Below are 8,986 nucleotides of genomic sequence, written 5' to 3'. Positions count from 1 at the left end.
AAAGCCTCGTTTTTCTCCTGTAGAGTGATGGGTAATTTTGAACTGCTGACCCGGTCATTAGCAGCCCAGTGAGTAACCCACTATATGCATTTCATTTCATTTTTGAGGACTTTACATTTTCATTGATGTATCCTTTGTACAATCCACGTTCCACTCACTAATGGATAAGTGCAGTTGTCTCTGATCATTTTGAATCATGTCACATGAGCACATGAAGGTCCCAGGTCATTCGCTGAAATCTACTTGGCCTTGAGAGGCATCTCTTCCTTAGCATATTTTGCACATCATCCAATCTGAGAGGCTATCTTCAGACGCCATATCAGACAGTAGTTTGATGCAACTCCTAAGGTGCTCGTTGACCAATGGATTTCAGAAGTACGTTATCAAATCTTTCCAATGAAACCTGTTTACCATGGATGATCCTGCCAAGGCTTGAAGTACCACAGGCATAGCTTTGAGTACCAGAGTAAGAGGCAGAGCATCTTTGCAAGACACACTGGTGAGGCCAGTTGCTCCTGAGAGAGGGGAGGTTTGCTGTGCATGCAGCCTGGGTCTGGACACTCCCAAGTCAGTGAACAGGGAATTGTCAGAGGATAAAATTACAAAAACTGGTGAAAAAAGAAAGAGGACAGCAGAATCTTCAAATACCCTCCACATCTGTGAAAACACATACTGATTTACTCTTAAAATGTATCCTGAGGACTTGTCCGTTGTGGCTTTGCCAAAAATATGATTATTTTTTTCCTCCAAATTAAGGGCCTTCTATTTCAGACTGATATTTCGGTCTGTAAGTGGCCCTCTTTTCCCTGGGCAATGCTTTTCTGTCTGGGTGGCCGAGCCCCGAGTCAAGCTGCATCCTCTCGCTGCTGCGATTTCTCACTGTAGCACTCCTGCCTGGTATGCAGGCTGTGGCCATGCCCCACAAAGTGAGCCAGGCATGCCACAGCCAGCCTGCCCAGAGCCACGCTCTGAATGAAATATCTTTGTGATAATCCATGGCCACAGACTCCTTACTATGGTGAACCCAATCCTCTAGGTTTTATTCACTGCCTAGCACCCTTGCTTCTTTTCTCTAGGGGGAAAAAAAGAGGCTGGAAGACCAAGTGAGGGGATTCTATAAACTAGGCTTCAAGGTGTTACACATAGCTTTCATGTTTATTCTTAAGGTTAGAACTCGGCCACGCAGCCCTTTCCCAAAATAAAGGTAGAGGAGGAGGGGCATGTGAGTGCTGCCTAGCTTCTCTCTTCTCCACAGCATGCATCTTTGGCAAGGATGAGCGTGGGAAGATAACATCAAAGAACTCACAGTCTCCCCCCATCCTGAACTCTGGATTTTTTATTATTATTTTTATGGTCATGTCTTCGCTCCCACAATTTCTCTGCCATGAATAGTGAATGTCCTGATTCCTTTGAGCACCAACTCAACATCTTTCTGAGCCTGTCTTGACCACTCCATCTCTCCATCAGAATGAGAATGAGCTGCACTGCTGGGGGTGGATTAGTGGTCCCTCTGCTGTCCCAGTGCCTGCAGTGTTGCAGTACCCTCTTGCAGGCACTCCTGTGTCTTCTCACTGATTGGTGAGTTCCTGGAGGCCAAGGTCATCCCTGTTTTGGGATGCCTGGCCCAGATGAAGGGCTAGGATACTGAGAATAAACCTGGGGGACGTGATCTTGACTGAGTCCCCTTCTTAGGCCCTGCCTGTCATTGCCCGAGGCAGCGACAGCTGCAAGGCCCACCGCCAAAGCTGGGTTAGAGAAACAACTGTGCTGTGGGTGTCCTCTCCAAAAATGAAGATTGCAACATCCCTGTGGCCTGGAGTTCACGGCTGTGGGAAGAGGCTGCATGTGATAATATGGTGCACTTGGGGTGGGGAGGAGGCACACAAGGGTGGGGACAGAGCACTCACTGCAGGAGAGCACCAGTTTCAGTCTGCAAGCTGGTCCTCTCCTCTACTCCCTTCTGATAAACACCTTCTTTGTATCCGGTTATGTGTTAAATCAAATGTGTCCCCTGGGAGTCAGCACACGAATGTATTTATTAAACATCAGACTGGGTTTATTTTGTGTATGTGTGTGTTGAAGCTTCCAAGGACATTCAAATGACCTCTGTGGTTATGAGGCACAGTACCTTGGAGAGCAGTGCCATCTGGTGGCCACACAGAGCTGTTTTCTCCATCTGGAAAGAGTGTGAGGCCTAGGTTGTGGGACAGGCTCTCAGTGGGCTGTGTTCCTGGTCATAAATAGGCCCAGTATCCCTGAGACAGTGGCCAGGGTGAGCACGGCTTGTATCTCTACAGCTTGAGGAAGCAGATCAACTCTGCCCATGGACAGAAACTGGGTCATGAGGCTGAAGATGTATCCTTCTAGATTCGGCATGCTGAAGGGTGGGTTACACACCAATCAAGCCCAACCTGCTCGTTTTGTGGACAGGAACCCCAAGTCACCCAATGTTAGGTGACAACAAACAATGAAAAGTCAGGATAAGAACTCAGACTTCTGACTCCACTTGTGATTTTCCTCCATTCTAGTGCTATCCAAAATTTTCTTTGGCTATGAGGAGGGCCCCTTCACTGAATGTGGGCGACACGAAAAATTTGGAAATAGCAAAAAGGTTTCTGAAGGGGAAATGACCAAAAATCAATTCAAAACAAAACTCATAATGAACCCAAGGCGTTTCTGGAAGTCCCTGCCTATGTGGCAAATTTCTCGGGCAAAACCCGTTGTCAAGTGGAACAGCTTAAGAAGCCCCGAGACAACCTTACTGTTATATCTATTTTTTATTTCAATTCTTATCTGAGATAAAAGGAGGGTCAACCACACGATTCCTGCATGTACTAACGCTCTCCTTTCTCAATTTATCTACATCACAGTTCAACTTTAGGCTCCTTTCCTCCAGGAAGTCCTTCCTGAGTAATAGAAATTCTCTCTTCTGCAGCCCCAGAGTCAGTTAATTATCCTGCAGGTGTTTACAGAGGACCTGACTTAGACAATGCGAGTACAGTGCTCATAATACAGGAAAACCTGAGCTCGGGGATGGGGGGAAAGACAAGCAATAGCTAAGTACATAGGTAGCCAGGATGGTAGGTAGGTAAACAGGTAGATAAGTAGATGAGTAGACAGTTTAATCTGTAAGTAGAGGGACAAATGAATAGATTAAACAATTTTAATTCCTAGTAATCCTTTTGAAGATGAGCAACAGGGCCATGGGATAAATAATGCAGCCACTTTAGAAAGAGCGATTAGGGAAGACTCTCTGATTAGGTTCTGCTTCCAAGGAAGACAAGCAGAAAGCAACCACAGAGAAAGTATATTCCGAGTAGAAGAAACAGCAAGTGCAGAATCCCCAAATCTGAGGGAAGAGAATGTGGAGGGACAGGTGCCCTAGCAGCTCAAGGGAAGGAGGTTAGAGGGGACACTGGAGGCAGTCTGAATGAAGGGAGAAAAAGATGATTTGAAGGGAAATGAAGACGAAAGGAAGGGGGGGGGGGAAGATGTTCATACCTATAATCAACATGAGATTCCTTCTTTAGAGCCAGTTTCTCGGGTAACAAGGTGAACAAGACACATTTCCAGTAATATTTCAGGCCCTCCGGCGTCCCTTATTCAAAGTGATCACAGTGGCATCTGCATTGACTAGCCAGACTTACTGGAAGAAGTCAAGATTGTAACAGAAATACGTCCTTTGTGACCTACCAGTGCCTCTGCCTGTTCATCTCCAAATGGATACGGAGCAACACGACAGGGCAGCTTTGCCTCTCTGTGGTCTCCTTGGTCATTATATCTGAGTCTGACATACCAGCTCAGGTAAGAGGCCCACACTTGTACATATCTTATTCTAGCTCTTCCAGAGAAGATATGGGTTACTGTATATACTCCTGTATAAGCCAAGTTTTCCAACACATTTTTACTGCCATTTTTATAGTAAAATTAGGTGCCTCGGCTGATATTTGGGTTGGCTTATACTCGAGTATATATGGTGTGTTTTCAATAGCCTAGGTCCTATATTATAAACAACAAACATTTGCTTTCTAATTGATGTTTGTTGTTGGTAGTGGGTGCCACCGACTTGATTCCGACTCACAGCTACCCGACGTACCACAGATAACACTACCAGGTCCAGGACCATCCTCACAGCCACTGTCCTGTTGGAGCCATTACTGCAGCCACTGGGTCAATTCATCGTGTCAAGGGTCTTCCTTTTCCCCTTGCCCTTCCACTTTATCAAGCACGTTGGCCTTTTCCAAGGACTGCTCTCTCCTGAAAACATGTCCAAAGACCTTCCAATGAAGTCTCATCCTCCTTGCTTCTAAGGACCATTCTGGTTGTACTTCTTCTGAGACAGATTTGTTTTCTCTCTTGGCAGTCCATGGTACTTTCATGATTCCTTGCCAGCACCATCATTCAAATGCATATACTCTTCTTTGGTCTTTTAGGCTCTTGCTTTCACGAGCATTGGTTATGGATTCAAGCAACAATAACTTATTGACAAACTTCTATATTTTCTACATTTATCACAACGTTACCTATTGGTTCAAGGTCAGCAGTTCGGAACCATGATCCACTCTGAAGTAGAAAGGCAGAGCTTTCTACTAGCCTAAAGAGTTACATTCTCAGAAACTTGTAAAGGAAGTTCAACCCTGTCCTGTAGGGTCACCTATGAGTCAGCATTGACTGCATGACAATAAAAAATATATATTTTAACATTAAGTTGTAAGCAAGATCGAAGACTGCAATACTTAAGCATCATCATCAAGTGCTTCAAGTACTTCTCACTTTCAACTAGGCACACCGTAGGCACATGAAAGGTTGTTCACAAGCCTTCTTCAATCCTCCAGTTGAGTTATTCATCTTCTAGCCCAGTTTCTCTAATTAATTGCACAGTATCCAGGTTGAATCAGTATTATGAAAGGATACAACACTGACACACACCTTTCCTGATTTTAAACCATGCACTATTCCTTGTTCTGTTTGCACAAGGACCTCTTGATGCACGAACACGTTTCTGAAGTGTTCTCGAATTTCCATTCTTCTCAAGGCTATCCATAGTTTGTTTGATCCACAGAGTTATAGGCCTTTGTATAGTCAGTAAAACACAAGCCAATATTTGTTTTTTGGTATTCTCTGATTACAGCAAAGATGCATCTGATATCAGCAATGATATCCTTTGTTCCACACGCTCTTCTGAATCCAGCCTGCATTTCTGACAGCTCCCTAACGGTGTACGACTACAACCAATGCTGAATGATCTTCAGCAAAATTTTACTTATATGTGATAGCAGTGATATTGTTCTACAAATTTCACATTGTTGGTGCACGTTTCTTCGGAATGTGACAATTCTTTCATTCAATTGTCCAAGTAGCTGTCTTCCAAATTGTTTGGAGGTGAGTGTTTCCAATGCTTCATCATCTTACTGAAACATTTCATTTGGTATTCCATCAATTCCTGCAGCCTTGTTTTGGACTGATGCTTTCAGTGCAACTTACGTAGACGTCATCATTTATTACCAATAGTTCTTGACCATATACTGCGTCTTGAAATAGTTGAATGTGGATTAGTGCTTTGGGGTCCAGTCACTCTATATTCTTCCATCTTCTTTTAGTGTTTCCTGCAGCATCAGTATTTTGCCCGTAGAATCTTTCAATATTGCAACTTCAGGCTTGAATTTTTTTTCTTGAGCTCTTTCAGTTTAAGCTACGGTGAACATGTGCTTCCTTTTTGGTTTTCTAATCCTTGGGATGTGCATATTTCATTGTAATATTTTACTTTGTCTTCTTGAGCTACCCTTTGAAGTTTTCTCTTTGGCGCGGTGATTTTATCATTTTTCCCATTTGCTTTAGCTACTCCATGATTAAGAGTACGTTTCATAGTGTCTTCTGACATCCACATTGATCTTTTCTTTTTATCCTGTCATTTTAATTACACGTTGTTTTCTTCATGTATGATGTTCTTGCTTTCATGCACAGCTCATCTGTCTCTGTCATTAGTGCTCCATGCGTCGACTCTGTCCCTGAGATGCTCCTAAGTTCCAGGTGGGACAGGCTCAAGGTTGTATTTTGGTTCTGGTGGATTTGTTTTCATTTTCTTCAGCGTCAACCTGAACTTCCACACGAGTAATTGATGATCTGCTTCACCATCAGCTCTTGGCTTGGTTTTAGTTGCTGAAGATGAGCTTCTCTTCCTACCTATATAGTCAATATGACTTCTGTGTATTCCATCTGGTGAAGCCTTTTGGGTTGTTGAGAAACAGGTTTTTGCTATGAAATCCTTGGTCTTGAAAAATTTTGGCATGCAATCTCCAGCGTCATTTCTATCACCAAGGTCATGCTTTACACCTACTGTTCCTTCCTCTGTTTCTAACTTTTGCATTCCAGTGTCCAATAATTATCAATGCATCTTGACTGCATGTTCAATCAATTTTATACTGAAGATTCTGGTAAAATCCTTTGATTTCATCATCACTAGCTTTAGTGATTGGTACATAAATTTGAATAATATTTGTATTTACTGGATTTCCTCACATGCAGATAGATATTATCCTATCACAGACAGCATTGTACTTCAATATAAATCTTGAAATACCCTTTTGAAAATGAATGCAATGCCATTTCTTTTGAATTTGCCATTCCCGGCATAGTAAACCACATGACTGTCTGGTTCAAAGTGGCCAATACGAGGTTACTTCCATTCACTAATGCCTGGGGTATCAATCTTTATGAGCTACATCTTCATTTCTGATGAATTAAAAAATTTTAAAAATCCATACTTTATACATTCCAAGAGTATATACAACTGTTTCTTCTCATTTTGAGTCACGTCCTATCAGAAAATAAAGGTCCTGGAGGTTTTATTCCATTCATGCCATTATGGTCAAAGTTGATGAGGCACTGGATGTTCATCACTCTGCAATGAGGCGTTTGGAAGACAGCGATTTGGCCGATTGACTGGAAGAGATCCATATTTGTGCCCAAGAAAGATGACCCAACAGAACGCTCCAATTATAGAAAAATCGTACTATTATTTTATGTAAATAAAAATGTACTGAAGATCATACACCAACCACTGCAGCAATACATTAACAAGGAGTTGCCAGATGTGCAAGTCAGATTCAGGAGACCATATGGAACAAGAGATGTGATTGCTGATGTCAGATGGATCTCGACTGAAATCAAGGCATACCAGACACATGTTTACTCATATTTTATTGACTATGCCAAGACTTTTAACTGTGTGGAACATAAAAAACTATGGATAACCTCAAGAAGAGTGGAAATTCCAGAACACTCATTCAGAACCTTTATAGAAATCATCAGTTTTTCAAACAAAGCAAGAGCATAATTATGGTAGTTACATAATATGTTGTCAATTTGAGACTTCTGAGTGAAGGGGTGTAGTTTGGTCTGTCAATCAGGTCGCAGCTTGATGACCTAATTTGGAGGCACTAAGGAGATAAATAGCTTGCTGGAGGCAGGACACACACTCATTCCCTGCCAGACATTTCAGCTGACAATACACATGGAGCTACCTAGTGCCCTGAGCTGAAGGAGCTATGTGGAGGCCTCTGCCAATGCTGAGATGCTTACAATGCCACTTGATCCACAAGACTTCCCACCCACTGGCCTGTGATCTTCCTGCATTTGGCATCATTATATGTGTTTGTGAGTCTGAAGAGGACTTTATAGAATGGGTTAATATTGGACTTATGGACTTGATTTGGCCTGGGCTGGGATGTTTTCTTAATGTACAATTTACTCTGTAAGGTACATTTGGTGAAAGAAAGAATGAAAAAGAGAGAGAAAGAAAGGCAAAGGCAGAAAATAGTTTTAAAGGTTTATTTCAGCGTCCCCAGGTGAGGTTCATGGGTCTCCAGTTGGGGGCCTGTGAAGTCGTGCTGTCTGGGCAAGAGGTGGAGAGTTTTATAGCCCAGGTCTTTGGGGAGGGAGTAGCTGGGGAAATTTCCATTGTGATTTTGCTATTTGCAAATCCGGGACTAAGCAAAAATATTCAATGTTGTCTGCAATGGTTAGCCTCCTGCATCTAGATTTGGAAGGTCACAGAAAGGGAAGGGGGCGGACGGAGAGGGAAGTTTGGTTTTCTGCAATGTCCTTGGAGTGTTTTTCTCTTGCCCAGGGTATTTTTCCACTTGCTTGTCCCACCAACTCCCATTTCTGCCTAACATACTCTTTATCTACAGCTTTTTCTAACACACATATGGGTCTCTCTGGATTTGTTTCTCTAGTCTACCGGCACTAACACAATAATATATGCTTTAAAATCAAGAAAGGGGTGCAACAGGGTTGTTTCATCTCATCGTACTTATTCAATGTGTATGATGAGCAAACAATCAGAGAAGCTAGATTACATGAAGGATAATGTAGCATCAGGCTTGGAGGGAGGTTTATTAGCAGCCTGCAATATGCAGATGACACAACACACTTGCTGAAAGTGAGGAAGACAAGGCACTTGCTAATAAAGATTGCAACGATTTCAGCCTTCAGTATGGATTACAACTCAAAGTAAGGAAAACCAAAATCCCCACAATTTGACCAGTAGGTAATATCAAGAGAAGTGGAAAAAAGATAGAAGTTATCATGGCTTTCATTTTGCTTGGATCCACAATCAATTTTCAAGGAAGTAGCAGTCAAGAGTTCCAGTGACACATTACATTGGATAAATCTGCTGTACAAGATTCTTTAAAGTGTTGAAATACAGGGAGGTTACTTTGGGGAATAAGGTGCACCTGACCCAAGCCATGATATTTCCAATTGCCTTATATACTTATGGAGGTCGGGCATTAAATAAAGAGTACTAAAAAATATCAACGCATTTGAACTGTGGTGTTGGCAAAGAATATTGAAAGTGCCATGGATGTCCAAAGGAACAAACAAATCTATCTTGGAAAAGTAAAGCTAGAATGCTTTTTATTTTTATTTCCGTTTTTTAAAATCATTTTATTAGGGGCTCATACAACTCTCATCACAATCCATA

The sequence above is a fragment of the Echinops telfairi genome, unplaced genomic scaffold (assembly GCF_000313985.2).
Source record: "Echinops telfairi isolate 266 unplaced genomic scaffold, ASM31398v2 ScPeMD7_9;HRSCAF=40, whole genome shotgun sequence".
NCBI lineage: Eukaryota > Metazoa > Chordata > Mammalia > Afrosoricida > Tenrecidae > Echinops > Echinops telfairi.
Note: the sequence above shows the minus strand (reverse complement) of the source record.